The sequence below is a fragment of the Falco punctatus genome, assembly GCF_963210335.1.
Source record: "Falco punctatus genome assembly, chromosome: 11".
Taxonomy (NCBI): Eukaryota; Metazoa; Chordata; class Aves; order Falconiformes; family Falconidae; genus Falco; species Falco punctatus.
In genome coordinates this window covers 24559519-24574880 of record NC_137591.1, presented here as the reverse complement: position 1 = coordinate 24574880, position 15362 = coordinate 24559519, and positions in this window count along the sequence as shown.

Sequence of the window (15362 nt, the reverse complement as noted above, 5' to 3'; positions counted from 1 at the left end):
ACTGTCTGCCCCATGCAGGTATTGTCAAACCTGTGATATGTTAGTTTATGTGTAATAAAGTAGCCTAAACTGTGTACATAAAAACATTAATGACATCAAATTATAATTCCTGAAGCTAAATGAAAACCTGCCTTGTTTTCTATGCACATATAAGAATCTTGGGGTTTGGGGTGATGAGGACCTCTCATAATTAGAATGAGTGGCCACAGAGTGCACGCATTGCCCTTCTGAAATAGAGAAAATGCTCCTTCCCTGTGGTGACATGCTGGACTTCATCAAAACCATTTTGAATTTTCTTCTAACTCCAAGGATGTAATCAATGAGCTATCCTCTTTGAAGTGACTAATCGCTTTTGAGATTACAGATGCTACCTTGATAACTGAAGATTATCTTCTCTTCAACAGACTTTGTCACACTGTGGCATCTTGTGGAACAAATTGCTCCTAACCTACAGAAGAAAAGAGTATTGTTACCCTGCTTTCTGACAGAACTTGTGACTGACATGGCTGGAAGGGCTGAACATCTTCAAAAGTAGTATTCAGTTCAGCTAGGAAGACTAGCAGCGGAGATTGCCTGATAGAAGTAGTACTTCATACCTAGTCACAAACGTCTTTGGAGACTCATGAGATATGAAATTTCATTTGGCTCTGCATATTACTAATCTATTTTCTCAGGATTGTTTTGGGAGTAAAATAGGGGTTAAAGCAGTTGTTAGGCCTCAATTTCAGAACACAAAAGTATCTGCCCTTCAAAATAGTTAAATTTATTTCTGCTATTCTTTATTTATAATTCCACCTCAATAAGCAGGACTGCTTTTTTTTCCCAACCAGTAGCACACTTACACATCTTGTGTTCTGCCTCGTCACGTTCAACCGATATCCAATAAACAAAATGCTCGGTTTTCACACCTATAATATCTGTATCCTTCAGGGCACTGCAGTGCTACAAGTTCATGCTCTGCTTCCCCTAGGTGAAGCTACCACATCAGTAGGAATCTGATAAATAACTGACTAACGTCACAGGTCCTCTCTCAAACTGGACAAAGGACAATGACGGAGAAGAAGGTGAACACCATGTGTTGTACGAGTGGACTGAAGAATGAAGTATTTCTTTTCCAAGAAGTGTGAAACAGCATCACTCTGACTCCCAGGTAGCTGCAATGGAAATACAGCTGCAGCCCTACTCTCCTTCTTCATTGTCCTCCTTATCCACTAAGGGAAGAGTGCAGTTCAGCACCTGGCTGTGTGAAGTCATCAACTAGATAATGGCACAGTCTAATGATCTTCTGGTACTTGCTAAACATGAAAATGTAAAAATTTTACCCCTTAATTTGAATTGTGTGCCCTGTAAGCTGTCAAGTAAAAATAAAACCAAGATCAACATGTGCCGAGAAGCTGTAGGAGCAATCCAGTATTAGCTACCTGTTAGCAGTAAAGAAGAAAGCAACCTCTAACTAAACCACTCTCCTTGGAAGCACATCGGGCCATACGTATCTCATATGTATTTGCATTCCTTCAGTCAGCTTTCTTAATACAGTTCATTATATCTTCTACCTGGCAAATGGTTGCTGATTTGTGATGGACACATGAGGATGCCACAGAGACAGAACTTTTGGAAACCCTTTTTCAAAGGGTCCTGGTTATTCACTTTGGGCCAGCAACTTGATCTCAAGGCTTTTGTTCATGGTATAATAGAAAACTTTGCAAAAACCAGAGACAACTCAGGCAGAATGGAGAATGTTTCCAAAGTGCAAGACAGTCACCAAATGAAAGAGCAACTCCTGCTTCTGCAGAAGCGCTAAGCAGGCACATGAAGAAAATGGGACAGTCAGATGGAAGTATCCTAGGGAGAAATGGTGATTTGAATGAAGAAAAACACTTTGCCTTGGAAGAACAGTGAAAGCAGAGAATGTGACTCTGCCTAAGGTGTTCATCTTTCTGCCAGGTTCCTGTACATGGAAATGTAGCATTGTCTGTCTCTAGGTTGTTGTGGATAAAGAGGTGAACCTTTAAAAAGCTACCGTGAGGAGCTTCAGCTTTACAGACTGTCTGTTCAGAATCTCTTCAGTGGCACATTATAAATCTTGAATTTACATGAAGAGTAGTGGACGAAGGAGGAGTTTTCCTGATTTATGGCAGTATTTAATGTATCAGTGATAGGTCTTAGCCTCTCTTGGTGTAAAGATTTTACTCTGAGGGTTAGCATAGCTGATACTAACAAAGTTCCAATGCTTAAAAAAAACCCCACCAAACAAACAAAAGAATACAAAACCAAGCCAAAATAATTAAGCTGGCTTTCATGTCAAAATCCCTGCATGGCCAGCTATAGATAGACCTGAAAGAGGACACTAGGATTAATGCTTGCAGTATGTATAATTTGGGGGATGGCACAGAGAGAACTGTGATCTTTGGAATATTCCTATAAGCAGGTTGCAAATAGTTAGTGAACAGTTCCTGGAAGAAGGATGCTTAATCATAATTTAGAAAAAGGTTCTGCTGTTCTTTTACTCCAAGTTTATAACTTTTTATAATTTCTCTTTTTCATACGTAATTCCAGAGCAAACAGATGTGTTTGTTAATTCAAAGAACGTGCATTTAGGTTTCCCATGTTGTTGGATAAGGGCTTGAGCTGGTATATTTATTTGTATAGAACCAAGGTCTATTGCATACAGTCCTTCATGCTGGACTTACTGAGTTTGCAGAAGGCTTAAAAATAAATGAAAAGACTGCAGTATACTTGAATGCAGTGGTAATGGCGCACAGTACATATAAGTGTGTACATCACTGCCTGCTTCTCCCAGAATAATAGCGAGGAAAAAGAACCCAAGATGTGTTTTGAAGAGGTAACTGTAGATATTCTTCTAATATGTAGTTTATACATAGATACTGATAAGTTCCACAAAACAAACTTTTAAAAATTCTTTAAATACTTTAAGATATCTTATTGAAAGGACATTCTCATTATTCATATCTTTATGCCAATTATACTTTTGTATGACGTCAAACAGGGAATGTTGTGCAGGGAGGAAAACTTGTCACTCAAGAGAGTATGTAGTGTGATGTTTGAAACTATGTGTTTTCAGGAACATGGGGAGCTGGATAAAAATCAGTGTAATAACAGATTTGCAGCGTGTTGAATGGAAGAGTGTTTTTCTTATAGTACTCTGCCTGCTTGAAAGTCTACGCAACATTTCCAAAATATCTAACAGTAATGTGAAAGATCTAACGGTAACTTTATCCACATTAAGCCTGTCAAACTCCTTCCATAATTGGTCCGAAAGGAAAGCTTCTCCAGAGATACCTGTGAATTCTTGCGGGACCTGTGAATTCTTGCGGGACCTCTGAATTCAGATGTTGTTTGGCCAAGAGCTCATAGGATGTTTTTTCAGGGTACACCCAGATTTCCCATAGGAAATCATCCCAATTTGGCAAGTGACAACTGTGCAGCCGGTGTGGCCATCTCTGTATGGAGCAGCCTAGATTAGCCAGTTCTTTTTTCTGTACAAAAAAACCCTATGGCTAGCATTGCTAATTAACATAGGTAGGAAAAGCAACAGAGCTACTTCTGTGAGAATGTGTTGCTCAAATAAAAATCTTTGATTAAAAACAGGGGTTTATTCTTAGAAATCTGTTTCAAGAAAAAGCAAACATAAAAATTAGGAAGAAGTCCTGGCAACTTCAAGTTATCCCATTTTAAAACTTGTTACAAAGAGTATATTTTTTTAGAACAAGTTTTAATAGTGATTTTGTTTTTAATTGTGTTATAATACCAAGTAAAAAAAAAAAGTTTAAAAATTAACTGTTTGAGGCAAAACAAATTGTCTTCAGAAAAATGTATTTGCCTGATGGAGTTTATAATGCTTTGGTTTAGAATAAGAGCAAAACCATATTTTGAAATCTGAAATACTTAATGTAGTGTTCTGTAAACAGCTCTATATTTTAAAATTATGACTGAGGAAAAATCTGGAAATATGAACACCATTTGGAGAGGCAGATGGGATACTACTCTTAAGGTAATTATAGGAAAGAGAGAGGTACTTTTCTGGAAAAAAACCAAACAAATAATGTTTCTGCAGCATCACATCTGAGGTGGCTTGAATGCATAAGATTGGCAGCTATCAAGAAGAATGTGAAATAGTTTATGCAGTGATTGCTTTTCCACAGACTCAGTGAATGTGAACCAGGCACTTATACAGTGGCGGGTATCAGTAAAGTAGATTGAAGTCTATTTTACAGTCTCATAGCAGACCATAGAAGACAAAGGATTTTGTTAAAAGGCACCCTTTTATCCTTGGTTGCGTGTCTTACAGCCACAGCTAGAAGGTATTGCGGAAGAAGCTACAGCTGGAAGTTATTATGGCCAGAAGTATTACCGAAACTACTTCCAGAGAATATTCCCACCATTGGTTCTCATAGCAGCTGGCTTCTGCCTAGTTTGCAATAAAAAAAGAAGCTCTAATGCACTGGGGAATCAAGCCCATTAATTCTTATGAACAGTAACTTCTTGAAGTTACCCTTGAAGATTATTAGTGATGCTGGGAAGAATTTAAGGGGTCAGTGAGGAGATGGGCGGAGATCCCCACTTATCGCCATAGCTGCAGAATCAGAAGCCCGAATAGGACCTGTTATTGGACCTTCACCTCCCCACACTGAGACCTCTCAGTGGCTCACTTACAAAACTCCAACCTCTCTGATCCTACTTCAGAGTGTTGCTCTGTTGTTGCAGCAAAACACTGTAACACAAGATTTCGTCAAGAATGAGAACAAGGTGGTTTTCCCCCTCATTCTTGCTTAAATACCTCAAACAGCTTCTCTTACTAGTGAATCTTGAAAAGAGAATTTAACTTTCCTGATCCCAGAACCTTGCAATGTTAATTCATTTAGAGATTAATGGTTTTGTATAGAGATTCATCATTTTATCTGTTTAGAAAAAAAAGTCCACACACAGAGGTAAATTCAGTCTCTCAGGATTTTTCAAGAGCAAGATTCCAATTGTGCAGAATCTTCATCAGAGTATCTCATTAGATGGCTCAATCTAACATGGAATAGTCTTTAACCTTCTGCTGCACAGACTAAGTGATCAACTAGTTGCAGGATTTCAAACACTTTGCTTAATCATGTCTCATAATGAGTGCTTAATGATGGAAGAGGGAAGGGAGAGACATTCATATTCTTTCCATTTCCTCTTTGAAATAGTTGCAACTGACCTTTCCTAAATGACCCTCAGATTAGGTTCTTAATAACTTCTAATTAATATTTTCCACATGATCCTTTACATATGAAATCTGATGTCTTACTTCTTTCTAATACCCAGCAATTATTGTATTCAATCACAGTTGGTTTATGAACTTGAGTTTCAGCAGTGTATGTGGGGTCTTCTAGAATCTATTTTGGTAGGAGGTGCAATGTAACTGCAAAATACTATTGTAGAAAAAAATTAAGATATAAATCAGTTTTAGATGTGCAAAGTGTATTCAAAATACTCTTTGCTATGACAGTAAAATTAATTTTTAACAGATTATTGCTGAAGAGTATTAAAGATATTATGAACGAGTTACACTGCAAAATCTGTAGAGAAATATCTCATGCTGTCTTCCATCGCTGTTGCATGTTAAATTTAAAAAATGCATGGTTATGTTTGCAAAGCATTCATAACTTATCAGTAGCAACGTTGTTTATTGCACAATCATAATTATAAATTTATGTGGATTTGACATCTAACCAAAAGTAACTAACAGCAAATATTTTTTTCAAGATTTAAGGAAGAGACAAAATTATATCTGGATCCAAAATAGGCCTTTTCCTCTCAAATTATTCTGTGTGAGTGCAAGAGTTCCCATTATCAACAGAAAGGTCTGTGATTTCATCTACTCTGAGTTTTAGCTGTTTCGGATGAATCTTTTATTCTAAAATACATTATATTCGTAGGTAGTTGAGGACTGAGATATAATGATATGTCATTTTCTGGGGATACAATCAGCATTGACATGCAAAAGCCCTCTAAGCTCGAACCCAGGTTTTTTGACAAGAAAACCAATAAGATTCAATAAATTTGAAAGTGTGAGCTGGAACAAATTGACATTCACAAAATTTGAATGGAGAAGGACTTAGAAGAACTTTTAGCACAGTTAGAAGTTTGAGAGAGATTTCTTTCTACAGTTCAGGCATTAGGAGATTTTTGTATGTGACTCAAGAAGCTGGTTTTGTGATATTTTGTAATAAATGGTGTTACAGAATGGTACCAGTCATTCACAGTTATAGCAAAGCAACTGCTATTTTATTTGCAATATTTAGAGCATGCATTAATTCACCAACACAATAAAAATTCTATATGGAACTACCAAGTAACCTACTGCTGAGATGTTTCTGTGTGCTAGAAATAGTTTTTGATGGTTTTTTGTATTTTATTTTACACCTGACTTCTCTACTCTGACTACACCTACTGCTTTGAGAGTTCAGAGATCCACGGAGCTTATGTCAAAAGTAACATTTATAACTTATTGGAGTAGGAGTGCCATACTACCTAAATGCTTCCTTTTCTATTACCAAATGATTAATATTTTAACAGTACTCTTAAGTGTGTCAGGAGTATCACTATTCATGCCATTTTAGCAGGCGCTCATATATTTACATGGTACATGCACGATTAATTTCCTAGATAGCAGACTGCAACAAAATGCTTGCCTCAGACTTGGATCAAATAATTTCTTTTCACCATTTGTCAGTTGTGGGGATTTTTTGATTTTCAGCAATTGCAATCAAAATACTTTAGGAGCTGGGTCAAGTCATTTAAACCTTAGACTAAGGCAAATGTGAATTAGATTTGTACTATGTTCTATATTGTCGCTTGTCTTCTGGAAGTGTGGAATGAACCTGTTAGAAGTCCTGATTGGTGCTGAGCATGCAGGTGAGAAAACATCTATATATTGGTGCTGTGATTGATGTAAAGGTGCTGTGTGTACAGGTAAGAAAATGTCTCTCTATGTATTCTCAGAATTTCAATTCCATTTAAACATACGCAACTCTCATAGGAGCTCAAGCCGCAGTGACTATCCAGGATAGCTTCTGACTAGATTTCAAACTTCCTGTTCTATACATGATTCTATCCCAGAAGTACAAACTAAGTTTTCAATTCCCAGGTGTATTAAACCACAAGTTGTGCTTTTAAGAGCATTTGAACAACCAATTAAAACTCTCCTGTAACCCGTCGTCCACATTTCCCAATGCCACCAATCTCTACGAAATTTTGTGGGTTTGCAACAAATATATCTCATTTACAGGTAATATTTTCTCTGTTTTTTCCAGGATTAGTAATACTTAATTTTGGAAGAAGCCATCCCATGTCTTTTGTGCTACCTATAGCAAAGTTTCTATTCCCACAACATCACAGCGGATGTCTAGTTCTTCCTGCTTTTATTTCAAATGCAGCACACAGAACAGTGACTTTCTGCCTTTTGTAGCATTATCTATCACTACACTTCTCAGGAGCCTGCACTTCATTGACTTAATTGATAAATACACTTTATCAAGTACCTCCATACTTAAATATACTAATTTTTATTTCTTGTTAGTTTTTTACACATACTGATTTTGGGCTTAAATAATAATTGTTTAGGTGGGGTTTAGTTGTGCTTCTGGTTATTATAGCTTCACATTACATGCAGCTTCAGATGTAATTCTTTGAGCAATGAGATACGGTTTAATGTCTGTCTTATTAGAAAAGCTAACCAGCTTGCCATTCTGTGTCCATATAGACTGAACTGGTATACTCTGCTCAGTTCTTGAAGTCTGGGGAATAAACAACTGTGCAGTTCTTCTAGGATACAGATATAGATGCCAAAATTGAATAAGCCTGTGAGCATGTAGGAACCTTTTGGGTTTTTTCTCCCTGTTTTGGAGAGTGGGAGGGGTTGGCCCCCTTTGGAGGCCAAAAACTTAACTATTGTCTGCTGCCTTCTGGAAAAAACAATATTCCTTGTAGTGGGGGATGCTATCTCAAATTTCAAGACACCTATCCAAGCTGTGATAGCACCCTCAAATTTCAAGATACCTATTCAAGCTACGATAGAGCCTAAATCTTCAAAACAGTTCTGATAATCTTCATAAGTATAGACAAAACACGTTTTTTCTCCATTTTGGGAGTGGCTCATTAAATGGAACTAGATACCTGTTGGGAGTATCTGCCAGAAATACTGTCATGGAAACATATCCATAAAATTTACTTCCTAAGCAATAACATTAACAGTGGGAATGCCTGGAGGTTTGATTACACTGGTCACTGTAAAAAAAACTGAATTCCAAGTAATAATGAAAAATTCTGAATGTTCAATTAAAGCTGTTTATAATATGTTGCTAAAGCAGATCAATTGCAAAATCAAATCACAAGCAACAGGCTAAAAAAAAAAGTAGTATTGCTGGCTCTGACTCACAGACAGAATTTCTGCTAAATCTGTGACCTTTGAAGTCTTCAATTACTTACTAGAACCTGAATTTTCACCTCTGAATTTCTTTACTGAGCTTACTTAAGAACTTATAGCAATCCCTCAGCTAAAGGTCACAGTGTTGTGTGGTGTTATCTGGGGTTTTATTATTTCCTCGTAAACTATGACATTTATAAAATGTCAGCATCTAAGGAAATCAGGCCTATATGAACATGGAGGAAGAACCAAAAAAAAAATCCCTGCTTATTTTGGCAATTCCATCAGTGGTGGTTCAGAGTTATAAATGTAATCACAACAAATAACACAACATTCTGTACCGTTTACAGGTATCAGTAATTGTCGTCCTGAGTAGACATGCATGTTAGTACACTTAGGAACAAAAATTAAGTCATGTCATACTTTGTTTAGAATCATTGTGTCATGCTCAGTGACCGCAGAAAGCTTGCTCTTGTCAGAACTAACAATAAATTTTGTTCCTTCATTTTCCTCTTCCTAATCCTAAACCGAGGTGATCTGCATTCTGGTAACCCATTTTGGTATGAGAGTTCAGAGAAAATTGGATCTTTCCCATACTCAGATAACCCACAAGATCATTTGGGGGAGGGGAGGGAAGGGACAGTCATAATGATAGTAAGATAGCAGAAGGTATATGTTGGACAACAAAAAAGGGGCAGCAGAAGAGCAAAAGTAAGCAACATGCCTGGCTGAGGCAAGCTGCTTTCTCTTACTGCCGGCTGTCATCTATTTGTCTTGCTGCTGTCTCACCCTGCTGCCCTTGCGGGCTTGATTGCACATTGACCCTCCATCTGAAATGACAATTTATGTTTCTGTGAAGTGAAAGAAAATGCAAGTGTTTTCTAATCTCTATGCACAGGCATTAAGTGATAACACATTGTGATACCGGTGAGGCATTGGGTACTTGAGGCCAAACGCATCTGTATAAAGCAAAGGAAATCCACTGTCTTCGATTTTATTTATTTATTTGTTTAATTTATAGCAAGATTGAGGTCAGCTCAGATGGCTAAACTGTAACTTTCTCTAACTTTGGCTTTGTTAATTTATACTAATCTTTGATTCTGAGTCCTCTAACTCCTGATAAATACCTACCAAAACCAAAGGGATACAGCATCGGCAAAGAACATCTCTATTTTTCCTTTTAATTATTATTCAGCAAGTCACTTTGGGAAAGGAAGAGCATTTGTTATATCCATACTCCTTATTTCAACTTCCTTTGTGCTACCCAACCAAATATATATATATAAATATATATATATATATATCCCTAAGGTGATACACATCTTCATCTTCCAAATTCCTACTTCACATATGAATCCAGGGGAAAGAATCAGAACCAAACCATGCTGTCTCAGACTCTTCCATCATTATTCTATTTAAGTGAAGCTTGCATTTTTACTGCATCAGTTTGAGTAGCTGCAAAACTACGCAGGCAAATATGATTAGTTCAAAATGTTTGATAAATATTTTCACCAAATAGTACAGCTAAGAGAAGTCTATTTACAAATAACTGATGAATAAATGAAGGAAAATAATTTTGTTTGCTATAAACCCTAACAAAACAAGAAGAAATGTACTTTGTCACAGCTTATGTAAATCTTTAGCTAAGGCTCCTCAGAACTGGGACTTTGAACTGATGAAATGTTGAACCGCAATTTTCAAGTGTCTTTAAATCTTTGAGGTGTTCTTGAGTTGCTTTTCATACAAACATATTTGTTAGTGTGGGGTGTATGTGATTTAAGTTCATAGCATCCTAGTGGCAGTGCTCTTCTTACCTTCAATAGTCAAGGCCATTTACATAAAATGCATGTCATTGTGAAGTCCACTAGAAATATAGGATTAGAAAAATAAAAACTTCATAGCTTCACAAAAAGATAAATGAATTAATACCAGCCCTGTTCCTCCAGCAGTACAGCCCCTTCGCTATGCTGGAAAGAAGGTGGTATATCTTCAATCTGTTAGCGGTTTTTCATCTGTGTTCCATTCTTGCTCACATTGCTTCACCTGTCAGCGGAATACTCATAAACAGAGTCTTCCAGTGCTACATGACTATACCCTACTGCAACAGCAGGAGCTTTTGAAATCTAGCTTCTTTAAAAATGCAAATAATTTTTAGCAGCTCCCACTCTTTGCCAGGTTTCACTGAAATAATTCATTCTTTCTTTGATTCACCTTAAAGCTACTGAAATCTGGTAAAACAGAGAAAATCATCCCAGATAAACACAATGTCATAGACAGACCCGGAAATGACAGAAAAAAATTAGATTGAAGTAACAAGAATGAACTGTTCTGGAGTATAAGCTATTTTATGGGCAGAGCCATTTTCTCAAGACAGGGAATATGACCCTATATGTTCAAATGTCCATGTCCTATATATTCATATGATGAATAGGAAAGTCAATATAAAGAAAACTGAAGACTTAATGAAGCTTCCTTTGTGTGTCTATAGATCAATTATTATCAGAATATGAGGCACGAAGTCATGTATAAAGATCTCAGAAATTAATGGGAACCCTGGGTCTTCTGTTTGAAGAGAATAAATTAACCTGAGGGGGGGTGTGAGTGTGTGTGTGTGTGTGTATAATTATTTTTAAAAAGGACTTTTTTATATACTTGTAAGTTTCTTGTGTTTTTTTAAGAGATCCTAAATAACTTAAATATTTGTAAATGAGTATATTCTAGAAATCGTAGAAAAATAGGGCAGGAAGAGATCTTCAGAGATCATCAGGGGAATTCCCATGCTCTGAAGCAGGCTAACAATCCTGGCTGAAGTTTGTCCAATTTGTTCTTAAAGCTCTTCAGTGATGGAAGCTTCAAAAGCTTCCTGTGTAAATCTAGTTTAATGCTTCATGTGTTCACTTCTCCCTTATATTGTACTCTCCAATAGAAATGGATGAGAAAAACCTCAGATAGATTCTCATTCTTGTGGTTTTTGTTTTCTTATTAGTTTTTTTGCAGGTTCCCATAGCTCTATTTAAGTGTCCACAGATTTTTTCATGAGAGAAAAATTAAATATGGCTTGACTGAATCCAAAAGAGGATGCAGCTAAGAAGATGAAGCATGGAGGTTTTATAAGCTAAGTCTCCATACTGTTAGAAGATCTAGCTACGATGCAGCTTTATAATGAAAATGGGAATTTGGCAAAGGAGGTGGTACTTGGTAGCCACCTGGACACTCAGCCAGACTCACTTTCTGCCATAACATCATAAGCATATGATTTAAGAAAATGAAAACTGGAGTTTGGCATTAGATATTGTGCAAGAGGCCATGTATGAAATGCTTTCTAAGTTGATTCTCACTGTCCTATTCTGAACCTTTCACACAGTCCTGGACCTCCCTGCCCCCACCGTCAAAAGAGTAAGTTAGGAATGTTCTTTAGTTGGTTTTCATTAGGCAAGGACACAACCATTCATATAGCTGTTTGCCTCTTCTTTTCCAGGATGGCACTTGAATCATCTGTCTGCCTTAGGTCTACCAAGTACTGTTACCACAAGCTCTGAAGAGATGCAGAGACAGTCAGTCCAGGTCAAGGTAGTCACGGAACTGAATTTTCCTTCTCTCCCCTCTCCTGACTCATCATTCTTTGTAGCTTACCCCAAACCTGTGCTTCTGTTCTTTGGGCACAGCCTCTGTGACCACAGCCTTGGATTTATAAAACTGTTTTCAACCTCTTTCTTGCCTGTTATATAAATTATTTATTATTATATCATTCATATTATTATATCATTCATATTATTATTGCTATTATTGTATCAAGTATTGATATGATTATTTAAATTAATGCAAATATGCATGATTTGGGATATTTTCTTTTCCAAAAATCTCTAATAGAGACACATAGCGTGCTTCTTTGGGACAAAAAATTCCCTCCTGGCATCATTTTGAGCTGTAGCACTATGCTGACCACCTGCATGCTTAAGCATGTAAAGAACAAGTAACAGCGTAACACTGGCCACTGTCTCCACAGTCAGGCAAAAGTGAACAGCTGGAGCAAAACTTCAAACCCAGTGACCTATTGTGAATTCTGTTGAATTTGTTTTAGAACTTGTGATCATTCTGTCCTTAGATGTTCAAAGAGGGATGCTTTTGATATATAGCACTTGATAAGGGCTTATTCCATTAAGCTGTAGTGATTCTAGCTTTCATGCATCATTTGACAGAGAAAATGAGAATTTGCAGAAGTAATAGCTAATGTAAAGTATATTAGGTCGCAATGCAGTTAGACAGGTAGGAAATAAAGTTTATGTATTATGTTATAGATGATCTTGCACATTTCATTTTATGTGCACAAAAGAGATATTTTTGGGTTGTTTTTTGCATATCAAATTTAAAAAGTGCTAAGACCACTGTTTCTGAAGCAGGCTGTATCCTCTTAACAGAGGTTAGGATTTCAATTTCAAATAAATATTCTTACACAAGTCGTGAAGGTTAAATTGAAATTGGAAGACAAAAAGGAAAGCTGTAAGCAGAAGCACGAGGATAATGAAATGGTAGTTGACTCAAATAATAGTTTTACTAGTTCCATATCCTACCTAACATCTTCAGACATACACACAGACACAACCTTAACACTTAAGTAATGCTTGTGTGACATTTTTTCAGGGCTATTTCAACAGCCTGTCAAACTAGTTCTCACCCTGCTTGCTGAAGTTCACCCTGAAGAGGGATTTCTTCACCATACATTTCTACTTAAGAGAGGATGGGAGGAAAGCATTGAAAACATCAATAAAGTGCATGCAATTGCATTTTAATTAATGCCTTTGATATGTGAGAAAAGATTGGCGATCGTTAAATAATTTGTTGCACAGTGAGTTGTGAAAGTGACTTGCAGTGAAAATATATTGCAGCCTATTAAAATATCCAAGCTTTTTGGACACATCCTTAAGCACTGAGGTGATAGATATTTCATTCCTGCTGCGCCTTAATGCATCCATAACTTGATGACACTTCTAAGAAATAATCCAAATTGCCTATCAGAAGAACCATTTACTATTATTTACAAAAAAAAAAAAAAAAAAAAAGGAATAAATAACTTAGGACATCACTATTTCTGTGAGGAAATAAAGTGACTACGGCAACTTCTGTAATGAAGGAAAGCATAAGCACTATTTTAAATTGTGGTCTTTGCATAGCTGTGCTTACGAAGCTGTTTCTCATGTTAGCAATATGATTATCTCCCACAATTCAGAAACAAGACACGAAGAAAAAGGACAAAACTTGCATTCCTTCATACCCTGTCCTTAGGGGAGATTTGGCTTAACAGGATTTCATTAATAGGTCTTAATTATTTTGACTAGTGCTGACAGTTTCCTGGGAACCTTATCTGCTTTCAAAAGGTGTTTCTACTGCACCAATACATGATCAAAACCTTTTAAATTTATTTGAAAATGAATTTTTTTTTGCCCCTGTGCAGCCCTACAGTAGAAGATAAAAAGGAGGGGAAAACATAAGAGTGTGTGTCTATTGTTTCTGTAACTGAGAGGCTCCCCAGGGATGTGTGAAACCCAGGTTCATTTGACTGCTCAGTTTGTTTTGGAGGGAAAAGTTCTCTAAGACAATGGAGATAGCACCAAAACAGATAAATTAAGGGGCTCTCCTATGTGCACAGGCAAAGTGAATAACTAGCTTATAAAAAGCATATGCTACTTTCATCATAATTTAGAGTCATAAACTTCCGATCCATTTTTTTTGCCATATATAAAACAATAAGTACTTTATTACTTCTGTAGAATTTTATTTACCTCAATCCTAACCATAAAGAATAAACACATTTATGTTAAAATGTTGTCTTATGTTTTCCAAAGGTCTTGGTCCTTTGTTTAGAACTACCTGCTTATTTTTCATCTTAGCACACGCAAGTGTTGTTTCAGATGTCAGTTCTCTGTTCCCTTTCCTACCACCACAGTGTGTTTTATGATAGGTATGCATAGTCTGAAAATACCTCTGCTTTCAAACTAAGGAAGAAATGTGCAAGTGGTCACAGAATTCTAGTGTTGGAGCCTTTTGTTTATGCTTCCCTTTTTAGATGACTTGATCATTTGAGGTTGGCAGAGAATGGTGGTGCTTTTTTTCTCTTGGAAACTTTTGATCACGAGGCAAATACAAAACAAAGTACTATTCTGAAAACTGGTGAAGTATATATGCAATATTAATAAATTTTGCTTTCCTCTGCTTTTGTCACTGAGAGTAGTTTCCCTTTTGCTGCCGTATATATATATGCTACTTCTATGTTATGAAAAAAATAACTATGACAGTTCCAAACTATGTTTTATTTATATATGATAGACTTACTTGCAGTAATATTCCGAACTGCAAAACTGAATTATATATCTAAGTAAAAATGGTATAAGAGCTCAAGCTATGGCAGCAAATGGAAGAACATTGGAGCTCAGTGAAAAAAAATGTGTGTGTCTAAATGCTTCTTTCTGTACTTGCCTTCAGGAGGCGGTTCCCATGCAATAACTCAACTACATTTTTTTCAACTGCTACATTATTTGCTGTAGCAAAAATCAGGGAAGAAAACCAAGGAGAGTATAACTGAAGAAGAACACATATAATCCCCATAGCGGGTTATCGCTCACTTCTTATACTGATTTTACCATTAAAGGTATTATTGCTTTCCTAGTTCAGCCTATATACATGAAATACGTTCTAATAATTCTTTTTCATAAATTCTGATTTCTGATACTCACATGATTTCCTAGTAGCCGTCATAATCTTATCTGTAAAACAGTACAATGTAACCCTGTAGTGTGATGAAAAATTTTGAGTATTTGACAAGTAAATATCAGTTTAACTTTGTGTTTGAAAGCCCAATACATTAGGTGGCTGAAGTCATCTGATCATTTGCTTTTCTATTAATTGTCTTCAAGACAAAAGATTTTGCTCTGGGAGACTATGTTGGTAT